Genomic DNA, 21,776 nt, shown 5'->3' on the forward strand with positions numbered 1-21,776 from the left:
AAGCAAGAAAATATTAAAAGATCCACTGAAAGTAAAAAAGGCATTCCACAACTGAATACGCTGAAAATAGGGTGCACAAAAAATAACTTTAAAATATGAAGTCAAAGCTCAAATTTTAGAAGCCTTGTATTTCAGTTCACTAGTAATGGATACTGCTTCATTTAAACTTGGTACACTAGTGGCATCCAAACGTAACTGCCAACAAGTCTTTGTGCAGAAATAAGTTCTCCCAGTCACGTTTGTTTTCTTCAAAATCTAAACATAGGAAATGTTCATAGGGTCATAGGTGTGCACTAGGCTAGTGGCCCTGGGGCCTTTACAAGCCTAGCCATAGGATTACCCTGGCATCGTGCCACCCAACCTTAGTTCCCAGTGCATCTGTCGAGTAGAGCCACTGGAGTTATACCTGGGGTGAATTTTCTATTTCCCATCCACTCATTAAGATTTCTCTTGAAGAGGGTCCGCGAGGTGCTCTGCTTGACATGTACGGGAAGTAGATTCCATAGCATAGGCAGTCTCTAGGTTACGAACCTGTCCCTCCAGTATGTTCTGTTGATTGTGGTAATGAGGTGGAGGTCTTTCACATCTTATTGCATGCCTTACTAGGTCACTTGTGTTTTTTTTTTTTTTTAAATGCTTTACAAATATGTTTAAGTGAGTTCTTGGCTTTGCCTATATAAAAGGCTCAGCATGACTGACACAGAGCAAGGAAATAGATGCATAGCAAAAAGATCTGCCCCTAGTAAGCCATCTTTTGATAGTGTACCACTTTAGTCATTTTCTATATACATTGTTTGCACTGGCTACATACACAAACATAATAAAGAAGAATATATGTCTGTTTAGATATATACATATTCTCCCGGACTCACAAATCCTCTGTGTAAGACTTCTTGGAAGCTGCAGTTGAACGGTATGACGTCAGCGTGCCATGAATATGCATGAGGGTACGCTGACCCAACCGTAAGTCCTACACGGACCGTGTAAGAAAGCAGGGGGCATGTCTGACCGCCGAGCAGTCTAAATGTCCACGCCCCTGCAAGTGTTTAAAATAAAAGGAAATAAACAAGAGCGAGTCCGCTCAAATGTCCCTGCACCCAACACCTCACTGTCTGATAATGTAAACACCCCCGTCACACATCTAAAACGCATAACCATAAAATTTTTTTTTAAATTCCCAAAATAGCTGCCGTATTTGCACGTGTGTGTCCATTGCTTAGCTACAGTTAGCAATTCTCACATGGAAGGGCATAAGAAAGAATGTTTATGCAAATCACACCAAATAGCAATAGCGTAATGGTAGAGCATTCGCACAAAGAAGAGGCATTCACAGTTCTAGTCCCACCACTCCCTTTCGTATTTATTTTTTAAATCAGTATACGGAATAATACCCAACATATATGTTTAAACATAACTAAAAAGCAGTGAAATGGCCAATGCATCAGTGAATAAAATAAATATTTTAAAGGATCCCAATATAAAATTGCCTGCAGTTTAGCAGTGCTTCACCCAGCGCAATATAGTTGCCCCTAGCTAACTCGCGCTTTACCCAGCGCAATGTAGTTGCCCATAGCTAAATTGCGCTTTACCCACGCAATCGGTTTGCGCGGAGGTGCGCGCTGCGCCAACCAGCGCACCGTCGGGCAACGTGGAGCAACGTAGAGCAAAGTTGCTTAAACACAGCCACGCCCCCTAACTTGTCCAGACAGTAGTAAAATAAAATGCAATAATAAGGTTTGAACCCAGGACACAGTGCACCATAATCAAAGTACTGAATCACTAAGCCACGACAGCTTAGGATAAACATCCACTGTTAACATATATATATATAGTAATAAATGTTTGATTAACCATTGCTAGGCACGCCTGCAGTCAGCCAAGAATATTCAAAAATGGCCAATCACAGAAAAGTGTGGGAAATGCGGCATATTTAAGCCGCATAGGCGGGAATACTCACCATAACTGATTGTAGCTCCCATCTGCAGTTAGATGGTCTGGTGCTGGAGAGGGTACACGCTTTTTAGCGCAACGCTGGGGCATCGAGGAGTCAAGATATATGGTTTGGCTCCTAGTCCATTGGCATGAGACTAGACTCCTGCAGGGCCAGTTCCAAGGAACGGAGTATAAGGCGGAGACTTGGAACCAGTTGGCTCATGAACTCACCAGTGCCACAGGTGTCCCTCAGACTGGTGAGCAGGTCCGTCACCACCATGCAGACCTGAAGAGGCGGAAGCAGGACCTTCTGAACCAGTGGATCCAGGAGGACCGTCAAATGCGGGATGCCGCACTACTAAGTAGGTAGCCATGGAATGCAGTATGTAAGATAAGCTAATATAGTCTAAATAATGGACAGGTATGTCTCAATATCCCTTTATTTACTCCACAGCTGCAGGTGCTCGAGCTATGAATCAGCAAGCCTATGCAGATAGGCTGCGCCACCAGACAGGTTAGTAAATATTCTGCATGTATTGTTACATGATATATGCGAGTGAGCATGAGAAAAGTGTTTAAAAAGCCCAATAATACAGCAATAAAATGTCCTGATTAAATCCTCTGCATGTACTTTTATATAACAAACATCAGTGAGCCAGAAATAGATTGTACTAACCCACCAATCAAGCTAAAATAATTCTGGAATACTATCCCTGCATGTACTGTCATAACATATAAGTGAGCAGGCCTGAAAAAGAGTGTTGTAACCTATCGAGAAAGGTATAATATGTCCTGAATATGTCTTCCGTATGAACTGTAATAACAAGTAAAGGAGAGAGCCTGTAGAAAAGAGTGTTCAATGTAATTATTGAAATGCTGTTGTACCCTTGCAATAATAAACAGTACTGTTGTATTAGGTGTTGTCAACCCACAGTTGTGCAGTCCCATAGGAAGTGGATGAAAGAAGTGGCAGTAGCTGTGAAGTATAAAACATTAATTCCCTGAATAAATCATCTGCATGTACTGTTACATAAGTCAGATAGCCAGGAATAGAGTGTAGTAACCCAGGAATAAAGCAAAAACATGTCTGGAATACTACCTCTGCATGCACTGTCATAGATAAAAAGTGAGTGAGCCTGTAAAACAGCCTTGTAACCTATCAATAAAGGTATAACATTTCCTGAATAGGTCTACTGTATGCAGTGTAATGTCAAATACAGGAGAGAGCCTGTAGAAAAGAGTTTTAATGTATAAGAAAGGTATAATACTTGCAGTGTGTATGTGCCAGTTACTCAGAAATGTTGTTGTACCCTTGCAGTAAATAAATGTTACTCTGTTGTAGTAAGTGCTGACAACCCCCAGTAGTGCAGTCCCATATAAAGTGGATGAAGGAAGTGCCAGTAGCTGTGAAGTATGCAACAGTCCTAAACAGTTGTGAAATGGCTGACATGCATAGGTAAATCTGGCAAACTAGTAGCCTGTCAAGGTGTTCCCCAGAAATGTTAAGTGTGTTACCTGAAAAGTAGGGTTGTGTAGAAAATGAGTGAAAAAGCCATGTGAACACATCCAGATGTGCAGATACATAAACAAGTCAATTTAATACAAGTATGTAGCAGTAACATCTGCATCCTGGACAGTTACCATGTCAGATATAGGCCAGGTATATCATGAAGTAGCAAAACCCATAAAGCAATCAAATGCATGTTGCCTAGTGTAAGAATACATGTAGGGGATATACACCTGCAGTCAATAGGAATGTAGTGTACAGTTAAAGTACTAATAAGATGTTAATGGAGGTTTCTTTTTACACCCTACTCCATGTGCATAAACAATGCAATTCCACACCTCAATGGGTATGTCTAATCTCATAACATTTGTTGGGACATATGTCCTATTGTTATATAAAATCTGCACTTACTTTGATGCATGTCCCCTGTTAAAACACCACAATCTTGGTGGCCTGTTGCCACCAATCATCCATGCATGCTGTTGGAATGTCCACTGTCGTTCAATACATGCGTTATGCTTGCTGTTCAACTGTTGTAACCCTTGTGTGTTGGGTTAATGGGAATATTACTGCATGCTGTTACAACTAACTTGGAACGCTGATGTCTATGTTGTAATTAAATACACCTAATCACAGAACGTATGGGAAGGCCGGTCCCAGCGGACCCACCTGTCCCACTTCAGCTGGCAGTTGCACCTGGCACCAAGCAGGTCTGGTGCCCAGCCCGGGCCACCCTCCTCCATAGGTCCTGTGCCACCTTCGGGTGGAAGTGCTGCAGGGGATGGGGCTCGTCCCCCCCCTGCAAGCGTGGGCGGAGAAGGGCCTCCTGTCACCCTCCGAAGGGTCCGGGTTGTGGTGAGTAGGGAGATCCGGCGTTTAGTCACTGATCCCCTACGCCAGCTCGAGGCGAGAGTGGCGCGACTCATGGGTGAGCCTGCCCCTCCTACGCAGCCCCCAGCACAGTGACCCTCGGGTCTGTGAAGGTCCAGTGGTGACTGCCCATGGATGGGGATTTCAGTCCCACTGTTACCATCTGTGGGCTCATGGGCTTTCGATTTCCAAACATCCGTCCCAGTCAATTGTGTTCACCCACCCCATGTGTCATACTTTGCCCCTGTATGCATCTGGTCTGTTTACCTACCCAACCTACCTCCCCAAATATACCTACTTCCTCTATCTCACTCTCCACTCTCCCCTGAAAAAAAAAACAAACAAAAAAAACAAAACAAAAAAAAAAATAAACAGGGCAATCTGTACCTGAAAAAAAAATTTCGCCCCATACATAGCCTCCCATTTCGCACACATGTCCATTGGACATGTACACTGAAAATTCTAATTGGCAGTACAACAAACTAGGTTGTCCTCACCCCTCTCTCAGGGGTGGAAGTTTTCAAATTTCACTCCAAATTTTCAACATATGCACAGCTGTTGCTGGTAAAGAAATGGGCAGCTATCGACCTTCCCTACACCATTCCTGCACATCCCGAGCTTGTTTTCCTACTGTCTTTCCCTCTCTGTGCCCCCTTTTTCACCACTTTTCTATCTCCCCATTTTCTTTTCTTTCAAAGAAATTAGCATGGGGGTTAGTGGGAGTAAGCACTTTTAAGCAGTAGTAAGTGGGATTAAGCGAGTGTGCGCATGTGTGCGCTTAGCTAAGCGGCACGCAAACCCGCTCACTACTGCTTAAAAGTGCCTTATAGTCACTCTATGGCAGGGACCTTGTTCTGCTGAGCAGCAAAATAAAAAAACTCTGCCAGTCTCGAACCCCAGACCATTGACACAATAAGACTGCATGAATTACCACTAAGCCACAGCAGGTATACAAATAACTTGGTTCTGAAATAAATATATCATGCATTACAATGAGGGAATGGAAATGGAAATTAGGAATGGTATAACACAAACCCTTTTCTGTGGTCTTTACCAGCAGTGGTTGTGGAATTGCATGACATGACTGCGAACAGAGAACCAGCCATCCTAGCTGGGAATAATGTTACAGTAATACCTTACAAACACCACAAAGTATCAGACCAGGATAAATTCTGGCCACATGAATACAGTGCAATAACTACATTTGTATGGCAGTTAATTGTGTAAGTGAGAAAAAAGTACATACTCCCATGTATCCTGTGTTAGCATTTGGAGGGGTGGGTACATGTCTACACTGAGATGTATGTACTGGAAGCAGCAACATGCAGGTATGAGTACAACATGCATGTAACTGGCTACAACCCTAGCATCAAATAAGAGACCTATACTAACCTTCAGACTGACACAACGGTGTCCAGAGCAAACAAGAATGGGCCCCACCTTTGAAATCTGAAAGGGCTACGCCTACCTAACCTAGCATTTTATAGCAGTGGGCTGCAATCACAGTGAGTAATGCAATCACCAAACAGCAGGCTGCATTCAATTACTGAATGGTGGGCAGCAATTGGTGCAGAGGCTGTCACATGCACAAGTGCAGATACCTAGAAAAGCAGGCTGTACCTGCAGTCCACACATGCAATTACATCATTGCAGGTGCTGTGAGATAGAGATTGAGAGAGAGAGAGACAAGGACACAGACTGAGATAGAGACAGAACAGAGTGAGAAACAGAGACCGAAGGTTAAATAGAGGGCAAAAAACCCAAAACAAACCACTAACAAAAAAAAAAAAAAAAAAAAAAAAACCCGTAACACACGGAGCAGGGAAATACAAAGGTAAGGTATGTAACTCAAATGTATGTGTTGGCATGTTGAAGAGTACTCTACACACTGCAAATCATCCACGTGTGGCAGCAGTATGTATCTATCTGTATCTGCACATGTGCATAGGGCAAGGGGCATACTGCAACTGTTAGTGAAGGGTGGGCAGCTATCCGTCAGTGAAGGCTGATATGTGCATATATCCATGTAAGTCGTAGTGTGTGGCCTAGAAGACAGCATGAGGTGCACAGGAGTGGTCTTAGGTCAACTGGTGCCCTAGGCAAAAGGGCCCCACAGCGCCCCCTACCACACTTCCTGGTGCCCCCATCCTTGTGTCCACATAAATAGTGGAAAAGGACCCCTGCTAGTGCGGCGCCCTAGGTGGCCGCCCAGTAGGGCTATGCCTAAGGCCAGCTATGGTAGTGTTGATATATGTCATGTGGTGGTTAAATGCTGTGGGACAGATTTGTCAGATCTGATGTGTTACAGACAGTGAGGCCTGCTAATGCTACAAGGGTTGAGGACACCCACATGCATTCTGCACAACACTCTGCAATGTAATCGTATACCTGTACATCCCACAACTGTCGCATAAGTGATATCCCCACCATGAAAGGTGGACTGTACACTTGCCTATATGCACATCCATGTGTACAGCTATGGATGTGTACATGTATGTGCATAGATATGCATATATATAATATATATATATATATATATATATATATATATATATATATATATATATATATATATATATATACACACACACACACACACATGTAGAGTGAGAGAGACAGAGACATGGGGTCATATGTACCGCAACAGGTGTGTGGAGAACAAGGCATGGACTGTAGACAAGTGTTGATACTGCAGTGGCAATCCACCTTCCCAAAACAGTGTACCCATTAACTACCACATAGGCAGAGATCTACCTAACAGTGAAGGTGTGATAAGGGAACATGGGACACAGGTGGACAGTAGGCTCCACTTTGATGAAGACAGTGCCACACTACACATGCAATCTGTGTGGTATGTGTCATCTATGGAAGTATAGGGTAGAGTTCCCTTCTACTCATCACAATGCCTTGTGTGGTATGTACTTCACATGACAACTACACCAGGTGAGCAGGCCACAGACAGACCTCCCACAGGGTAATACTGTCTGCAAATAGATACCCTATGCAGACTGACTCATAAAACCACAACTACACTGTATTGCATACTGGCCACACTGAGGCGACCTCTGCCGGAAATACAGAGGTATGTCACACCCATAGCTGGGTGACAACCACCATGGCAACATATCACAATCCCTTGGGGATACACGCTCTAGGGCCCTAAACCTGGTCAGCTCACTAAACAGCACATGCTGGAGGGGATAGGTTCCCATCTCAGACATATGCCATACACTGGAATAGACCACATAGCAATAGCAAACAAGGCTCCTCCTTAGCAGTTGTTATAAATATCCCTGATGATTGTGTGGGAGACTGTTAATACACCCCAGGAAACACCTCTGTGGTTCAGGTTGGCAGGGGCAAGTGAAATCAAAGTACATGTGCGTCAAAGGCCAGAGTAGCATATGGCTAGGCTGCCGTAGGCCCTAGGCCCAATAGCATATTACCTACCTATGACACTATGCATTCACACATGTACTTAATGCAATAGCTGCTATGTGAGGTTGAATAAGTGTAATGCTGAATGTGTGCAAGGTCTGTAAATGTGTGATAGCTTAGTGTGATGATGTATCTGACATGGTAGTGCCTATCCTAGCTGTGAGGACAGCAACTGATGTGTAATGTACTGTTAGGCAGACATAGTAGTACGGCATATGATGTGACGTAGTTCTCCATTGACAAATGTGGTGTCTCATTGTAGGCTAAAGCAATACATGTATGCTTAGTGAGTGGTAGTGCTGGTGAATCCATCACCAATATGAACTGTAGTACTACCTGAAGCTGTACAGTATGGTGTGCGTTCACATTGCTTGGAAACATTGTCATGTGTGTTTCCTGTAGTCTGCACAGAGGACAGACTGCAGGCATAAGGGTGTGTAAGTAGTGCACACAGCACCATATGGTACACAGGTAATGCTCATCTGTGTTGGCATACAGTGGTGCGTTGTATGTTTGCCTGATGTGTGTGATTATGCCTGTACAATGGCTGCAATCATGTGTGTGTTGCAGGGTTAACGTGTATATCCAGCAACATATATAGTCTGTTACAGCAGTATGCCACCTATAGTAACAACTGGACACATTTGTTACGCAGGGCTATGGCATCAATGACTAGGGTGGTTGATTGGTACTACTGTACCTGTACTTTACATCCATTGCAATGGATGACATCTCTGTTCGTGCACTGGTGTGATCTACACCCCTGTCTTGAGGTTGTGCAATGTGTCACAAACAGTGTGTCGGGTACTGCTGTATAGTGGTGTGATATATAGAGTCTGCCAGGCAGTGTTAGTTAGTTGTGGCCTGAGAACCAATAAGTGTTATTGAACGTGTGTAACCACTGACAGACAATAGGATGGTATATATGTCAGTAAAGTGATATCTGTGGATAAAGATGTAAAATGTGCCACAGGAGACACACACACATTGTTCATATCTTTTTCAGCCAGATGGCCCACCAACGCAACCCAGCTTACACAGCGGATGAGGATGAGGTGACACTCAACAGCCTTTTGCAGCAGTACACTATGGTCTTCTCTAGAAGCAGCCAGCACCAGCAGGAGCGGACTGCACTGTGGCAAGAACTTGTTAGTCGGGTAAATGACATAGGCATGCATAACCGGACCTGCCATCACTGCAGTGATTTAATTAGACAAGTCCAGCGGCGTGCGTCTGATATCCAAAGACAGCAGCTTGCCACAGGTGGTGGGATGGCCATTCATCCCCCCCTCACGAGAGAGGAGGAGCTGCTCCTAAGCGTGGTGGCTCCTGGACAACAGCTACAGCAACCTCTGACATGTGTTGTAATGGAGGCCGGAGCCACCCAGCGCATCCACCTGGAGCAAGCAGGCAACATGCCCTATCTGTAGACTACAGTTAACTGTATTGTTAGATGTGTACTGTGTGTTTAGCAGTTCCACTGCCTATTGTTGTGCAATACGGATAGTTTGTATAATATCCCTACACCTGTGACTGTTGTAGTACTGCAGTTTAGCATACCCACTGTAGCAATGCCACAGTTGTGGCCACTGATGAACCCCCTCATATTCCCGTAGGTCCCTCTGGTGCGATGGCAGGGAAGCCGATCCATACTGGTGAGTGTGTTATACCTGCAATGTTGGTAACGAAATATGCATGTCATAGGTGAGGTGTAGGCCATGTACACATAACACACCTAAGCATAATGCATGCTGTGCATGTTTGCTGCGAGACGTTGCACAGCTCAGTAATGTCAGCAGCTGCCACAATGGCATGCAATACACAGAGCATGACAGTTGTGGCAACCCCGTACTGCACACTGGATAGGTATAGTTGCAACAACTGTACACAACACAAGACATTTATCACATGCAGCACACAAAGTCATGCTACATATGGCATAACCACACACCCGCTGTAAGGACACACGTCAGTATCCCACATGTCATCCACACACACATAATGTACCTCAGAGGTCGAGGCCTATCATAGGGCTGTGCAACACTCCAACACATAACACAGTCATGTTAGGCAATGCTCCCTACTGGGCACCTCATACACCCATGTACAAAGTGGCTGTGTAATAGTGAACGTATCCACAGCACTGCAGTTCAGGTACAGCATGCTAGGCGGTGGTCTGTCACACAGTAGTAGCCATGAGTGACCACAATATGCATGATGATGATGGCACATGGTACTACACCCCATCCAGTTACAGTGACCACAGTACTACATAGCAGTCTTTACTGTGCACCTCATTGTTCTGTGTGTGCAAACATATGCACCTATACACACCATGCATAGCATGTTGTGTGTGTGCTTACATATGCTAGTATACACATTTTTCACAACAGTCGCCATTTGTACAAAGAGTCACATATATGTCCTGGAATGCTATTGGGTGTATAGGTCACATGACATACATTGGGTATGTGTGGTGTTTAATGTTGCAGTCGTGTAGCATGCCATGTCATGGCTGGCAACAACATATCTGCAATATGTCCCATATGCACCATAACCACTGTGCAATGTCCATGTCGCGCATTTGGATTCCTTCACATCTACATGCACCACTCATCCCATGTCTGTACATTGCATGCATTTGCTACACCTGTGCCCACTATTATGTGATATGGACACAGACACTGTCATCAGACATGGCAATTTATGTGTCACACAGATAACACATGTAGCCATGGTATGGATACCATTGAGTGACGGTGCACATGACATTGCAGAGCAGATACTTGCACAGCAATGTTGTGTCCATGTACACATTGTGTTCCAGGGTGTAGCCAATCACTGAACAACTACACACATGCATCAAAGCCATGTATAATGTCATTAGATAGGGCTGTCTACACTTGCACTGCATGGTGTTGAGCAACACATGGTCTGCCTGCTGACACGTATGTGGTGACGGTTTGCCTTGTGATATTGTCATCCACCATCACCCACTATTGTGTATGCACTGGATTGCTGGTGTGTGTGTGTGTGTGTGTATGTGCTGTGGTGAGCAGTGTATTTCTGTACATGTGTTCATGTGTGCATGTGTGCTAACATCATGTACAGATTGTAAAGTGCGTTGCCTGTCTTCCTTTCACAGGTGCCGAGTTAGGCATGGCGGAATGCAGCAGGGAACCTGATGTCACCGCCACTAATAGTGGAGATGATGAGACATGTATTGTGGCACAGGAAGGTCTGTCAGGGTCTGTGGTTGGTCCACCAATCGACAGTACACAGCGGTCAACCCCATCTATGCGCACACTCATACTGCCAATGCAACCCTAGTCACCAATGGCCGTAGCTGAGGGACAGCATACACTTGGCATTGACCAGGAGAGTGTGGTACCTATGGCACGTGCAACCTCTCACAGCAGCCATAGCCGGATTACCAGAACGGTACCACATAGGCAGATGTCCAGGGGTTCTCGGGGGAACACCACCGGTCGTACTGCCCCTGGCAGACATGCCCCCGGAGGTATGTTCCTGGCTGTAATGCAGGCACAGGCTCGTATGGAACGGTACACCCGACAGGGACTAAGGGCACAGAGGGCCCATTACACTGCTATCAATGAGAGCATCCGTGACCTTGCCGGTGCCATCCGGAATTACACCGAGATCATTGATAGCCATTGGAGGGAGACATTAGATGTCTTCCACAACGTGTTAGCCATGAGCCAGGACCGTGCGGGAAGGATGAGAAGCTGATGCGGACGCATGCCAGCAACAGCTGACAGTCATCACGGACAGACCACGGACCACAACTGCTCCTGTAGTGGCAGTACCAGCCCCAGCAATGGGGCTGGCCTGTCCATTGACCGTCCTACTAGAGCACGTGCACGTGGCGCTGGCCAGTCCCAGCAGGAACATGGGTCCAGTCATCATACCTCTGCCTCTGATAATAGCACTCAGTCACAGGGTTGGTACCCGATACTGCCCGTAGCACCTCTGCTAGGCACAGGGTACGGTGTCCATTGCCGGAGACAGTGATCTGTACGGCCTAGCACACAGGTGCCGAGTTAGGCGTGGCTGAATGCAGCAGACAACCTGATGTCACCGCCACTAATAGTGGAGATGATGAGACATGTATATATGTACAACCGCCTGTACATGGCAGCCACATGGTGGAGTTGTGTGCACACACACACATTTAACATACAACTAGGGCTCACACATACACACACACACATTACATCAACATTGGCCCATGCAGTACTGTTGTCACACACACACACACGCCGATTGGATGGGTCAATGTCGGGCTCTGGCAAACCTACAACACACCCTGTGCACATGATGACACCTGTGCCACCTCCTGTCATCTGTCACATTGATGCAGGAATAGGCTAACCTGGTTCTGATGCACAGGGTGACATTACAGCAGTGTAGCAATAGTAGCAAGTTGCCAACAGGAAGGTGTACTGATATCCTTGCAGGTATATCTGAGCAGGCATTATGCATCACAGCTCTGACAGTCATTGTAGCATTGTTTACACCAGTGTTAGGTCTGAGTATGTATTGTCCACCCATGTGCCACTTGGCTAAAGTGTACAGTGTTGCCAGCATGTGTTAGTGAGTGGACAGTACGTGTGTGATGTGTGCATTACAAATTAGCGGGTGTACATCTGTGAACATGGTGTGTGCGCACTGTCAGCATGTACATGCATAGTGGACACGTGGGATGTGTGACATACCCTGTTCTACACATTAACATCTCATGGTATCTTTCGATGGCCAGTATGTATTCTACTACAGATATGTACTAAGATGGGTACAGATGTGTGTATGACATGGGTTGGCACTATGCTGTGGGTGATACCGTTGATATCTGTCAATCTGCAGTCTGGCAGTATACACCACCTCAACAGCATGACAATAACCAATCATTAGATAATGTCCTAACAAATGACTCACAGTTGCAGGGAACTCAGTAACAGTCTGATCCTTCCAGTACTATACCATAACACTAACCAGTGGCACTGACAGCCACACTTTCCTGGGACCACACCTGTGCGGCTCAAAGCCCTCTTCGGTACATGCAAACATACTACGGATATGTCCATTCACATCTGGAAATGCATGCATTGGCCTACACTGCATTCCCCAGATGGGACGCATATCCTACACAAAAGTATCATACAGATACCTGTTGCCCAATACATGCTGTATAGCAGTACACAGTCTATGGCACAGTCATCCACATTTACTATACATACTATCCCGACAGTACCACATAGGTGGTAGCCCTGAACACGTATGTTGGGTACCAATGTGTACAGACAGACAAGTGTTATGTCATCTGTTCCTTGGTATCCACATATCCATAGGTATAGTGGGGTCCCTCGGTGTTTCACATAACACATTAGGGGCCTGCATACATATCCACAGGGCTGGTGCACACTTATCATGACTGTCCATTATTGCCAGTCGTTGTTGTGTATGAACATGTCTGACATATACCCCAACAATTAATCTCACTCTCAGTACTCTATAGTACGTGTCATGGGTGTGTGTGGCAGGGATGTCCTTGGCCACAGATCACTACATTGGCCGGTCTTGCCGCATACATACATATGTGACCTATGATCTGAGAAGCAGCGGCACAATCTGTCGAAGGTTACAAATGTATCCATGTAGCATGCAGGCTTCACACCTATGTACTGATTGAGGTCACCTGCACACATCTATTTGACACGCAGATACCCGATGTGTGCAATGCACATACTGTTTGAAAATAGAAGTTATGTTCTTACCATAACGTTCCATGTTAGTTGTCTTCATCTCGCCTTCTTGCTTGATGGGTTTGGAGCCGACCTCGGCTCCGACTCGGCCACTCTAAAAGCTCGAGAGTTGGTTCCACCGGCTCAAGGCTCCCCTTATATCCCACAATGCTAGGCGTGAGTTACCTCAGATCTCGTTTGTAAGCTAGGCCCAGCTTATAATAGTAACAGAATAACTATAAACAAAGTCCACCTCTATAAACCAGGGAGAAGAGAAGGGTGACCTACATCCTGATCCAGGAAAATATGCACAGCAGCATATACCTAAAGTAAAGAGGTGGTAGAAAGAGAGGTCACAATCAAAACTCCTCTAGGTCTGTCCAGGCCAGGGGAAGGAGGGGGACGCAAGAAGAAGGCGAGAAGACAACTAACATGGAACGTTATGGTAAGAACATAACTTCTATATGTTAAGTTGTCTATCTCGCCTTCATTCTTGCTGGATGGGACCAGCGTCCTAGCACCTTGTCCCGGTGGCCTAACGGAACAGACTCTTGAGAACAGTGGAACCAAAGTTAGCTCTATGCCTAGAAGCTAAATCCAACTTATAATGAGAAATGAAAGTGTGAGGAGTAGCCCAAGTAGCAGCTGCACAAATGGTGTCAATAGGCAGTCTGTCTTGGAAGGCTATAGAAGTAGCCAAAGCTCTGGTAGAATGGGCTTTAGGTTTGTTAGGCAGCTTTTGGTGTCTAATTTCATAAACAAGGGAAATCAGAGATGTTAGCCATCTAGATAATGATACCTTTGAAACTGAAAGTCCCTTTCTGCCTTCTGCATAAGAGACAAACAGCTGGTCAGATTTTCTGAATTGTTTGGTTCTATCCAAATAGTACCTTAACTGACGATGAACATCTAGCCAATGCAATTTTTGTTCAGACCTGTTAGAATATTCTGGAAAACACAGGAGGTCAATGCGTTGAGTTAGGTTAGACGCCGAGGCTATCGTAGGTAAAAAAGACGGGTTGGTTCGTAAAGATACCCTGTCCTTATGGAACAACAGATAAGGAGGGCGACAGCTGAGTGCATGAAGTTCTGAAACTCTTCTAGCTGAAGTAATAGCTACCAGAAAGAGTGTCTTCCATGATAGCAATTTTAAAGAACAGGAGGCTGCAGGTTCGAAAGGGGAAAGAATCAAAGAACTAAGAACTAAATTTAGGTCCCAATGAGGAGGAGGATTTCTTATAGGAGGTCTGAGTAGAAAAACTCCCTTCAAAAAGGCTTTGCAAAGCTTGTGGGACATTATGGCAGACTCTGAAATGCTCACATGAAAGTTAGAAATAGCTGCCAATTGAACTTCAAGAGTAGAAGGAGATGAACCTGCATGGAAGAGTTCAGCTAGAAAATCAAGGACCATTTGGATGGAAGCAGTGAAAGGATCTATGTCCCTTCCTTGAGCCCAATAGGCGAAACGTTTCCACTTACTCAAATAAATCTTTCGAGTGGAAGATTTATGGGAAGCTATCAAAATATCTTGGACAGAGTGAGATATTTGAGGAAGCCTGGCTAAGGTTGGAATTGGAGGAACCAAGCAGTGAGGTTCAGAGAGGGAAGGGAGCGATGAAACTGACCCGACTGATGGATCAAAAGATCTGGAACTAGGTCCAGATGCCAAGGTCGCTCCAACAGAAAATGATGTAGAAAGGGGAACCAAACCCGTCGAGTCCAGTAAGGAGCAATGAGGATCAACGAGGCCTTCTGAGCGATAGCTTTCTGTATCACTTGAGAGATTAGTGGGAAGGAGGAAATGCATACAGAAGTCCCGGGCCAAACTTGGACTAGAGCGTCTCTGCTGGGCTGGCCTGGTAAAGGGAATAGGGTGAAATAATCTCTGCACTTGCTGTTTTGGGGAGTAGCAAAAGGTCGCAGCAAGGCTGACCCCACTTGAGAAAAATTTCTCTCACAACAGTCTTTCAGAGACCACTCGTGAGGCATGAGGATAGCTCTGCTCAACTTGTCCGATTTGATTGGACTTCCGGGATGTGCGTTGCTATCAGAAACCGCTGAGAAGAAATCGCCCATTGCCACAGCCTGAGTGCTTCTCGACACAGGGGGTAGGACCTGGTTCCGCCTTGTTTGTTGATATACCACACTACAGACATATTGTCCGTCTGGATTGCTATCGTTCCCAAGGGAAGAGAGTCTTGAAGGGCTTGCAACGCTAAAAGCACTGCTCTCATCTCTAGAACATTTATGTGCAAGTGGTATTCGTCTGGTTGCCATGTGCCCTGGACAGTTCTGCCCTGATAATGCCCCCCCCCACCCGATCAGGGAGGCGTCCGTTGTCAGAGTAGCAACCGGAGGGGAAGGGACAAAGGGTCTTCCCAATAAGAGCCGAGGGGAAGACATCCACCACAGAAGATGATTTCTGCATGTTTGCGTAATCATAATGGTGTGGCACATCGGAAGTTGCTGGTATGACCATTGCGTGAAGAGCATCCATTGAAGGATTCTCATGTGGAATCTGGCTAATGGAAGCAGAGGTATGGCAGCCGCCATAATCCCCAACACTTTCAGAACTAACCTGGCTTTGATTCTGTTGCTGCTGAAGAGGAGCGAGACCAGTTTGTGTATGTCTGTTATTCTCTGATCTGTTGGTCTCGCAGACATGTTGACTGTGTCTAGATTTGCGCCTATGAAGGTAATAGTACGACAAGGCGACAAAACAGACTTTTCACAATTTATTGAAATGCCTAAATTTTGACAAATGCGAAAGGTGTAGTTCCTGGCCAATAGAAGATGATGCTTGGTGGGAGCTGTGAGGAGCCAGTCGTCCAAATATGGAAACACCTGGAATCCTTGACGTCTCAGGTGAGAAGCTACCACTGCCATGCATTTGGTAAACACCCGGGGGGCAGTGGTGAGACCAAAGGGCAGGGCCCTGAATTGAAAATGACTGGTTCCCAGCCTGAAGCGGAGGAATCTTCTGGAGCGTCTGTTCATTTTTATGTGATAGTACGCATCCTGAAGGTCTATAGAGCACACATCCAGTTTCCCTTTCCCAATAGGGGAAGGATGGACTGCAGCGTGACCATCCGAAATCTTGTTTTCTTGACTGACTTGTTCAAGATACTGAGATCCAAAATTGGTCTCCAGTCCCCTGTTTTCTTTGGAACTAAAAAGAACCTGGAGTAGATTCCGGATCCTTGCTGGTCTGCTGGAACTGGCTGAATTGCTCTTTTGCAAGCAGCTTTGAAATTTCCAAAGCTGCAAGATCCCTTTGAGCGGGTGGAACATCTGGAAGGGATTTTTTGATTGGTTTGGAATGCGAACGAAGGGAATGGAATAGCCTTCGGAAATGATGGACTGTACCCATTTGTCTTGAGTCAGGGATAGCCAGGCTTCTGGGTACAGTGACAATCTTCCCCCGACTGCCTCCGAAGGTGGGCAGTCGGGCAACACCTCAGGGATGCTGACAGGGCTTATCAGAGAAGGCTTCTCGATTGCCCTGGTTCTGCGGACCCCCCCTGCCTCTAGGGCGACGTCTACCATTGTTGTTCCCAACTCTGCCTCTGGTGGGGAACCGACTCTGTGCGTCAGGCCCTTGAGATTGTTTGCGGAACCACATTTTCCCACTTTTCTGGCCTTTGGGGTAAGGCCTAGAAGGAGTAGAAAAACGGACTCCGACGGCAGAAAGAGTCTTGCCATCTGTCTCGCACCTAGTCAAGGTTTCTTTCACTTGAGGACCAAAAAGAGATGATCCATCAAACGGGGAATTAGTGAATGACGTTTTAAAGGGTCCAAAGTTGCATAGCCGCATCCAGGCATGCCTGCGTAAGGCCACACCTGTCCCTGCGGCCCTGCTCGCTCCATCAGCCGCATAAGAAAGGAGGCGCATGGAGGAGTTAGCTATGGAGTTCAGGGTAGCCAGCTGAGTGTTAATCTTGTCTTGAAAACCCGCAGCTGTAGGATCCTTCAACATGTCACTCGCTTCTTTGATCAAGTCTCTTTGAAGACGAGTAAAATGGCATAGGTAGTTCAGCGAACGCATAGCAAAGGTCGCTGACGAGAACATCCGCTTCCCGTACCTGTTCATAGACCTAGATTCTTTGTTAGGGGGATGAACAGGCACTGTAGGATCAGCTAGTTCCTTCTTGGTGGCAGCAGCTACCACCATAGCATCCACAGAAACACCTTTTGTGAGAAATTGCTTGTCAGTTGGTGCGGTTATAAATTTGGAAGGTCTCCTGGGGGTAGGGTTTACTGAATCAGGAGCCGTCCAGGCCTTCTTTGCAACCACCTGCATGAGGGGATCAAAGGGGGGGGGGGACACCCAGGAGGTGGAAGGGCGAGAGCCAAACGCCTCAAGATACACAGATTCATCCTCCGAAGGGTTAAGGGCTGGCCAATTTCCCCTCTGCTTCAGGATCTCTAGAATGTCTGCGAAAGAGACATCTTCAGAAGGGGAACGTGGGGAACCCTCAGAATCCTCTAAATCTGTGTCAGAGGTGACAGACTCAGGTGAGTCTATGTGCTTCCTCTTACACTTTCTCTTCCTAGGGGCTCCTGCCAATTCAGGGGAGGCCTCGGAAGAGGATGAGATCCCCACAGGGGATTCTTGAGGAGCTGGCTCTCTGCGGTCTGGGATGAGGGAGTGAGTTGACATAACCAAAGGCACCGAAGAGGGAGGGGCGGACGGAGCAGACTGTGGAGTTGAACAAGGTTCCAACACTCCGCATGACCTCGAACGCACCCCTGTCCGGCAGAGCCAGAGGTCCCCGCTCAGAGAAGCTGGGAACCTCCCTCGGCACCGACAGATGGCTCCGAGGCCGATGTTGGAGCCGAACTCACCAGCGCCGAAGCACCGAGAGGGAGAGGGGGGTCGGACAAGGGTCCGATGCCACTCACCCCCTCGGAGCCGATGAGGGAAGCCCGGCGCCGAGATTCTTCAAAAGACTAAGTGGAACTAGGAGGAGCGAGGATGCCCAGCAAGACTGCTGTGGCAAAACCCACTCTAGATTTAGAGTATAGTGGAAGGTGATAGTGCTTGGAGAAAGTGTGCACTGAACTCCAAGTGGCTGCTTCCAAAATGTCCTTGGTAGTGACCCCCCTGAGGAAAGCTGCAGAGGTAGCTGTGGCCATGGTGGAGTGGGATCTGATGCATGCAGGCACAGTTTTTCTATGCAATGAGTAACAAAAGCATATGCAGTGGGCTATCCATTTTGAAATTGTCTATTTGGAAATAGACTTTCCTTGAGCACCTGTAGCATAGGACACAAAGAGTTACTCGAATTTCCTGAATGGTTTTGTCCTGTCCAAATAATAACAAAGTTGTCTGTGAATGTCCAAGGAATGTAGTAGTCTTCCCCTTTGTTTTGTGGATTTGGATAAAAGGTAGGCAAGTGGATAGTCTTATTCAAAGCTACACTGGATACTACCTTTGGCATAAAGGTAGGGTTGGTTCGTAAGGAAACTCTGTCCCGATGGAAAATGATGAATGGTTGAACAGCCATGAGGGCCTGTAGCTCCGAAACCCTGAATGCTGAGGTGATAGCCAGAAGAAAGGCTGTTTTCCATGACAAGTATTGTAGTTCTGTTGAAGAAGCTGGCTCAAAGGGGGGGGGAAGGGTCAGCTTTTCCAATACGAAGTTGGGGTCCCAAGCAGGGACTGGTGGTTTCCATGGGGGGTTTATATTTGTTGCCCCTCTGAGGAACTGCCTTAAGAGAGGATGTGAGAATAAAGGAGGATCTGTGTTGTATTGTGCAGAAATGGCTGAAGCATGGATCTTGATGGAGGAGAAGGAAAGTCCACTATTTAACATCTCAGCTAGGTACTGTACAATTTGAGGTATATTTATTACCCAAGGATTCTGGCCCTTTTCTTGATTCCAGGCACAAAATCGTTTCCATTTGGCGGAGTAGGCTTTTCTAGTAGAAGGTCTTCTGGCCTCCAAGAGGACATCCTGCACCTCCTTGGAGAGGAGAGTCTGTTGTGAAATTAAGGAATTCTCCCATGCAGCTACATTTAGAGTTTTGAGCTGGCTGTGAAGGGTTTTGTAGTTGTGCTGGGACAACAGAAGAGGGACTAGAGGTAGGATCCATGGTGGGGAATGTGTCAGGCTCTTCAAGAATGGATACCAGTGTTGTCTTGGCCAGTCTGGGGCAATGAGAATCATTTGCAGCCTCTCTGCTCTGGCTTTTAATAGAACTTTGGTCAGTAGAGGAAGAGGCGGGAAGGCATAAACTGTCAATGTTGTCCAATTGAAAAAGTGCGTCCACTTTGCAGGCCTGTGGATGATAGGTCCTTGAACAAAATTTTTTCAACTGGTAATTTCTGTGGGTAGCAAATAGATCTAAGTCTGGCTGTCCCCATGCCCGAGTTATCTTTGTGAAAACTTGAGGATGCAACTTCCATTTGTGTGGATCTGTCATATTTCTGCTTAGGTTGTCTGCCAGTGTGTTTTCCTTCCCTGGCAGGAATTGTGTCTAGTTGAATTTGCAATTCCAGTGCTGTGTTCCATAGTGTCATGGCTTGCCTGCACAGGGGGTATGAATGAGTTCCCCCCTGTTTATGTACCACATCACTGTGGTGTTATCTGTCCTTATCAATAGCTTGGCCTGGATGCAGAAGGTCTTTGAAAGTCATAAGAGCATTTTGCACAGCTAGCATCTCCTTTTGGTTGATGTGTAGGTGCTTCTCTTTTTGGGACCATTTTCCCTGAATGCACTGATCTGCCATGTGTGCTCCCCAGGCATAGTCTGAGGCATCTGTTGTGATGATATGAGTTGCTTGAGGTACACAGAAAGGGAGACCTGTGTTTCTTTGGCATGCTTGAGCCCACCACAAAAATTCCCTTTGAAGGCATGGAATGAGTGGTATAACTGTTTCCAAGCTGTGGCTGTGTTGAGACCATAAGTTTTTTTAGGTACCATTGAAGTTTCCTCATATGCAGCTTTGCACATGGGATTAGCAGGATGCAAGATGCCATGAACTCCAGAGCCTGCAGGACTTTCCTTGCAGTTAGCCTGGTGAAAGCTGCCATTTTGCTGAAGTATTGAGACAGTTGCCCTTGTTTGTCTGGCGTGAGATAGGCCATCTGGGTGGTTGTATTCAAGCTGGCACCCAGGAAAATTATCTGTTAAGAGGGTATTAGTTTTGATTTCTTTTTGTTGACTGTGTATCCCAGGAAGTTTAACAGTTTTATTACAAATGCCAGATGCTGCAAACGAATGTCCATGCTGTCCGCTTGGATCAGGCAGTCGTCCAGATATGGGTAGATTTGTATTCCTTGTAGTCTGCAGAAGGCGATTACTGATGCCAGGCATTTCGTAAACACTCTGGGCGCAGTAGATAAGCCAAAGGGAAATGCAGAGAATTGGTAATGGGTTGAACCTGCAAGAAATCTGAGGTATCTTCTGCAATCTTGTCTGATAGGGACATGCAGGTATGCCTCTTTGAGGTCCAACGTTACCAGCCCAGACTCCTTGCTCAGCATGGGAAGAAGCTGCTGTAATGTGAGCATCTTGAATTTTGGCACCTGTAGATATGCGTTTAAGATGGATAGGTTTAAGATAGGTCTCCAATCTTTGTCTTTCCTTGGTACCAGGAATAGTCTGGAATAAAAACCTTGACCTTGTTCTTTTGCAGGTACCTCTTGAATCGCTTTAATGTCCATGAGAGCGGAAATTTGTCTTTGTGCCTCTGCCCTTTGATTTTGTGGCAGGTTTGGCATGTCTCTCATTTTTGGAAGGGTGTGAAAGTGGAACCTGCAGCCTCTGTCTATAATGTCCAGAATCCATTTGTCTTTTTAACAATATGCCAATTTTTTGAGAATAATGCCAGTTTTCCGCCAAAAGGTGCTGCCATTAAAGCTTTGCTTGGCAGGTATAGGGGGAAGTCATTGTGTCTGTTTTCTAAATGACTGTGATCTATCTTCTCCACCTCTTGGGGTTGGTGCTTGCCACTGTCTTGCTCTGTAAGATCCTTGAGTTTGCCCTCTACCCCTTGGGCGTCTGTATCTGCCCCTTTGAGGTCTGTCCGTGGATGGAAAGGACCAATTTTTTGAAGGCCAGTTTCTGCTGAAACGTGGAGGTTGTACCTGCAGGAAATCTTTCACTGTTTGCATTGATTTCGCTTTTCCTCCATTTTCTTTAGTACCTCCTCAGCTTTAACACCAAACAATACATCTTTTTTGAAGTGACCTTTTCCTTTCAGCATCCTTAACAACCTAAATTACATTCTCCCTTTGACCATGTCTGGTTTTTTCCCCAAA

At 46.1% G+C, this 21,776-nt stretch overlaps 1 protein-coding gene across 2 annotated transcripts in view; it reads right to left on the reverse strand.

Annotated features, from left to right (window-relative positions):
- The window catches only part of LOC122811596 (60S ribosomal protein L5-B-like), a 225,772-nt gene that overhangs the window by 109,282 nt on the left and 94,714 nt on the right, over nt 1-21,776 (reverse strand). The window lies entirely within an intron of this gene.

Source organism: Protopterus annectens, chromosome 9.part0 (genome assembly GCF_019279795.1).
Source record: "Protopterus annectens isolate FY-2018-M chromosome 9.part0, PAN1.0, whole genome shotgun sequence".
In the NCBI taxonomy this organism is placed as follows: Eukaryota; Metazoa; Chordata; order Ceratodontiformes; family Protopteridae; genus Protopterus; species Protopterus annectens.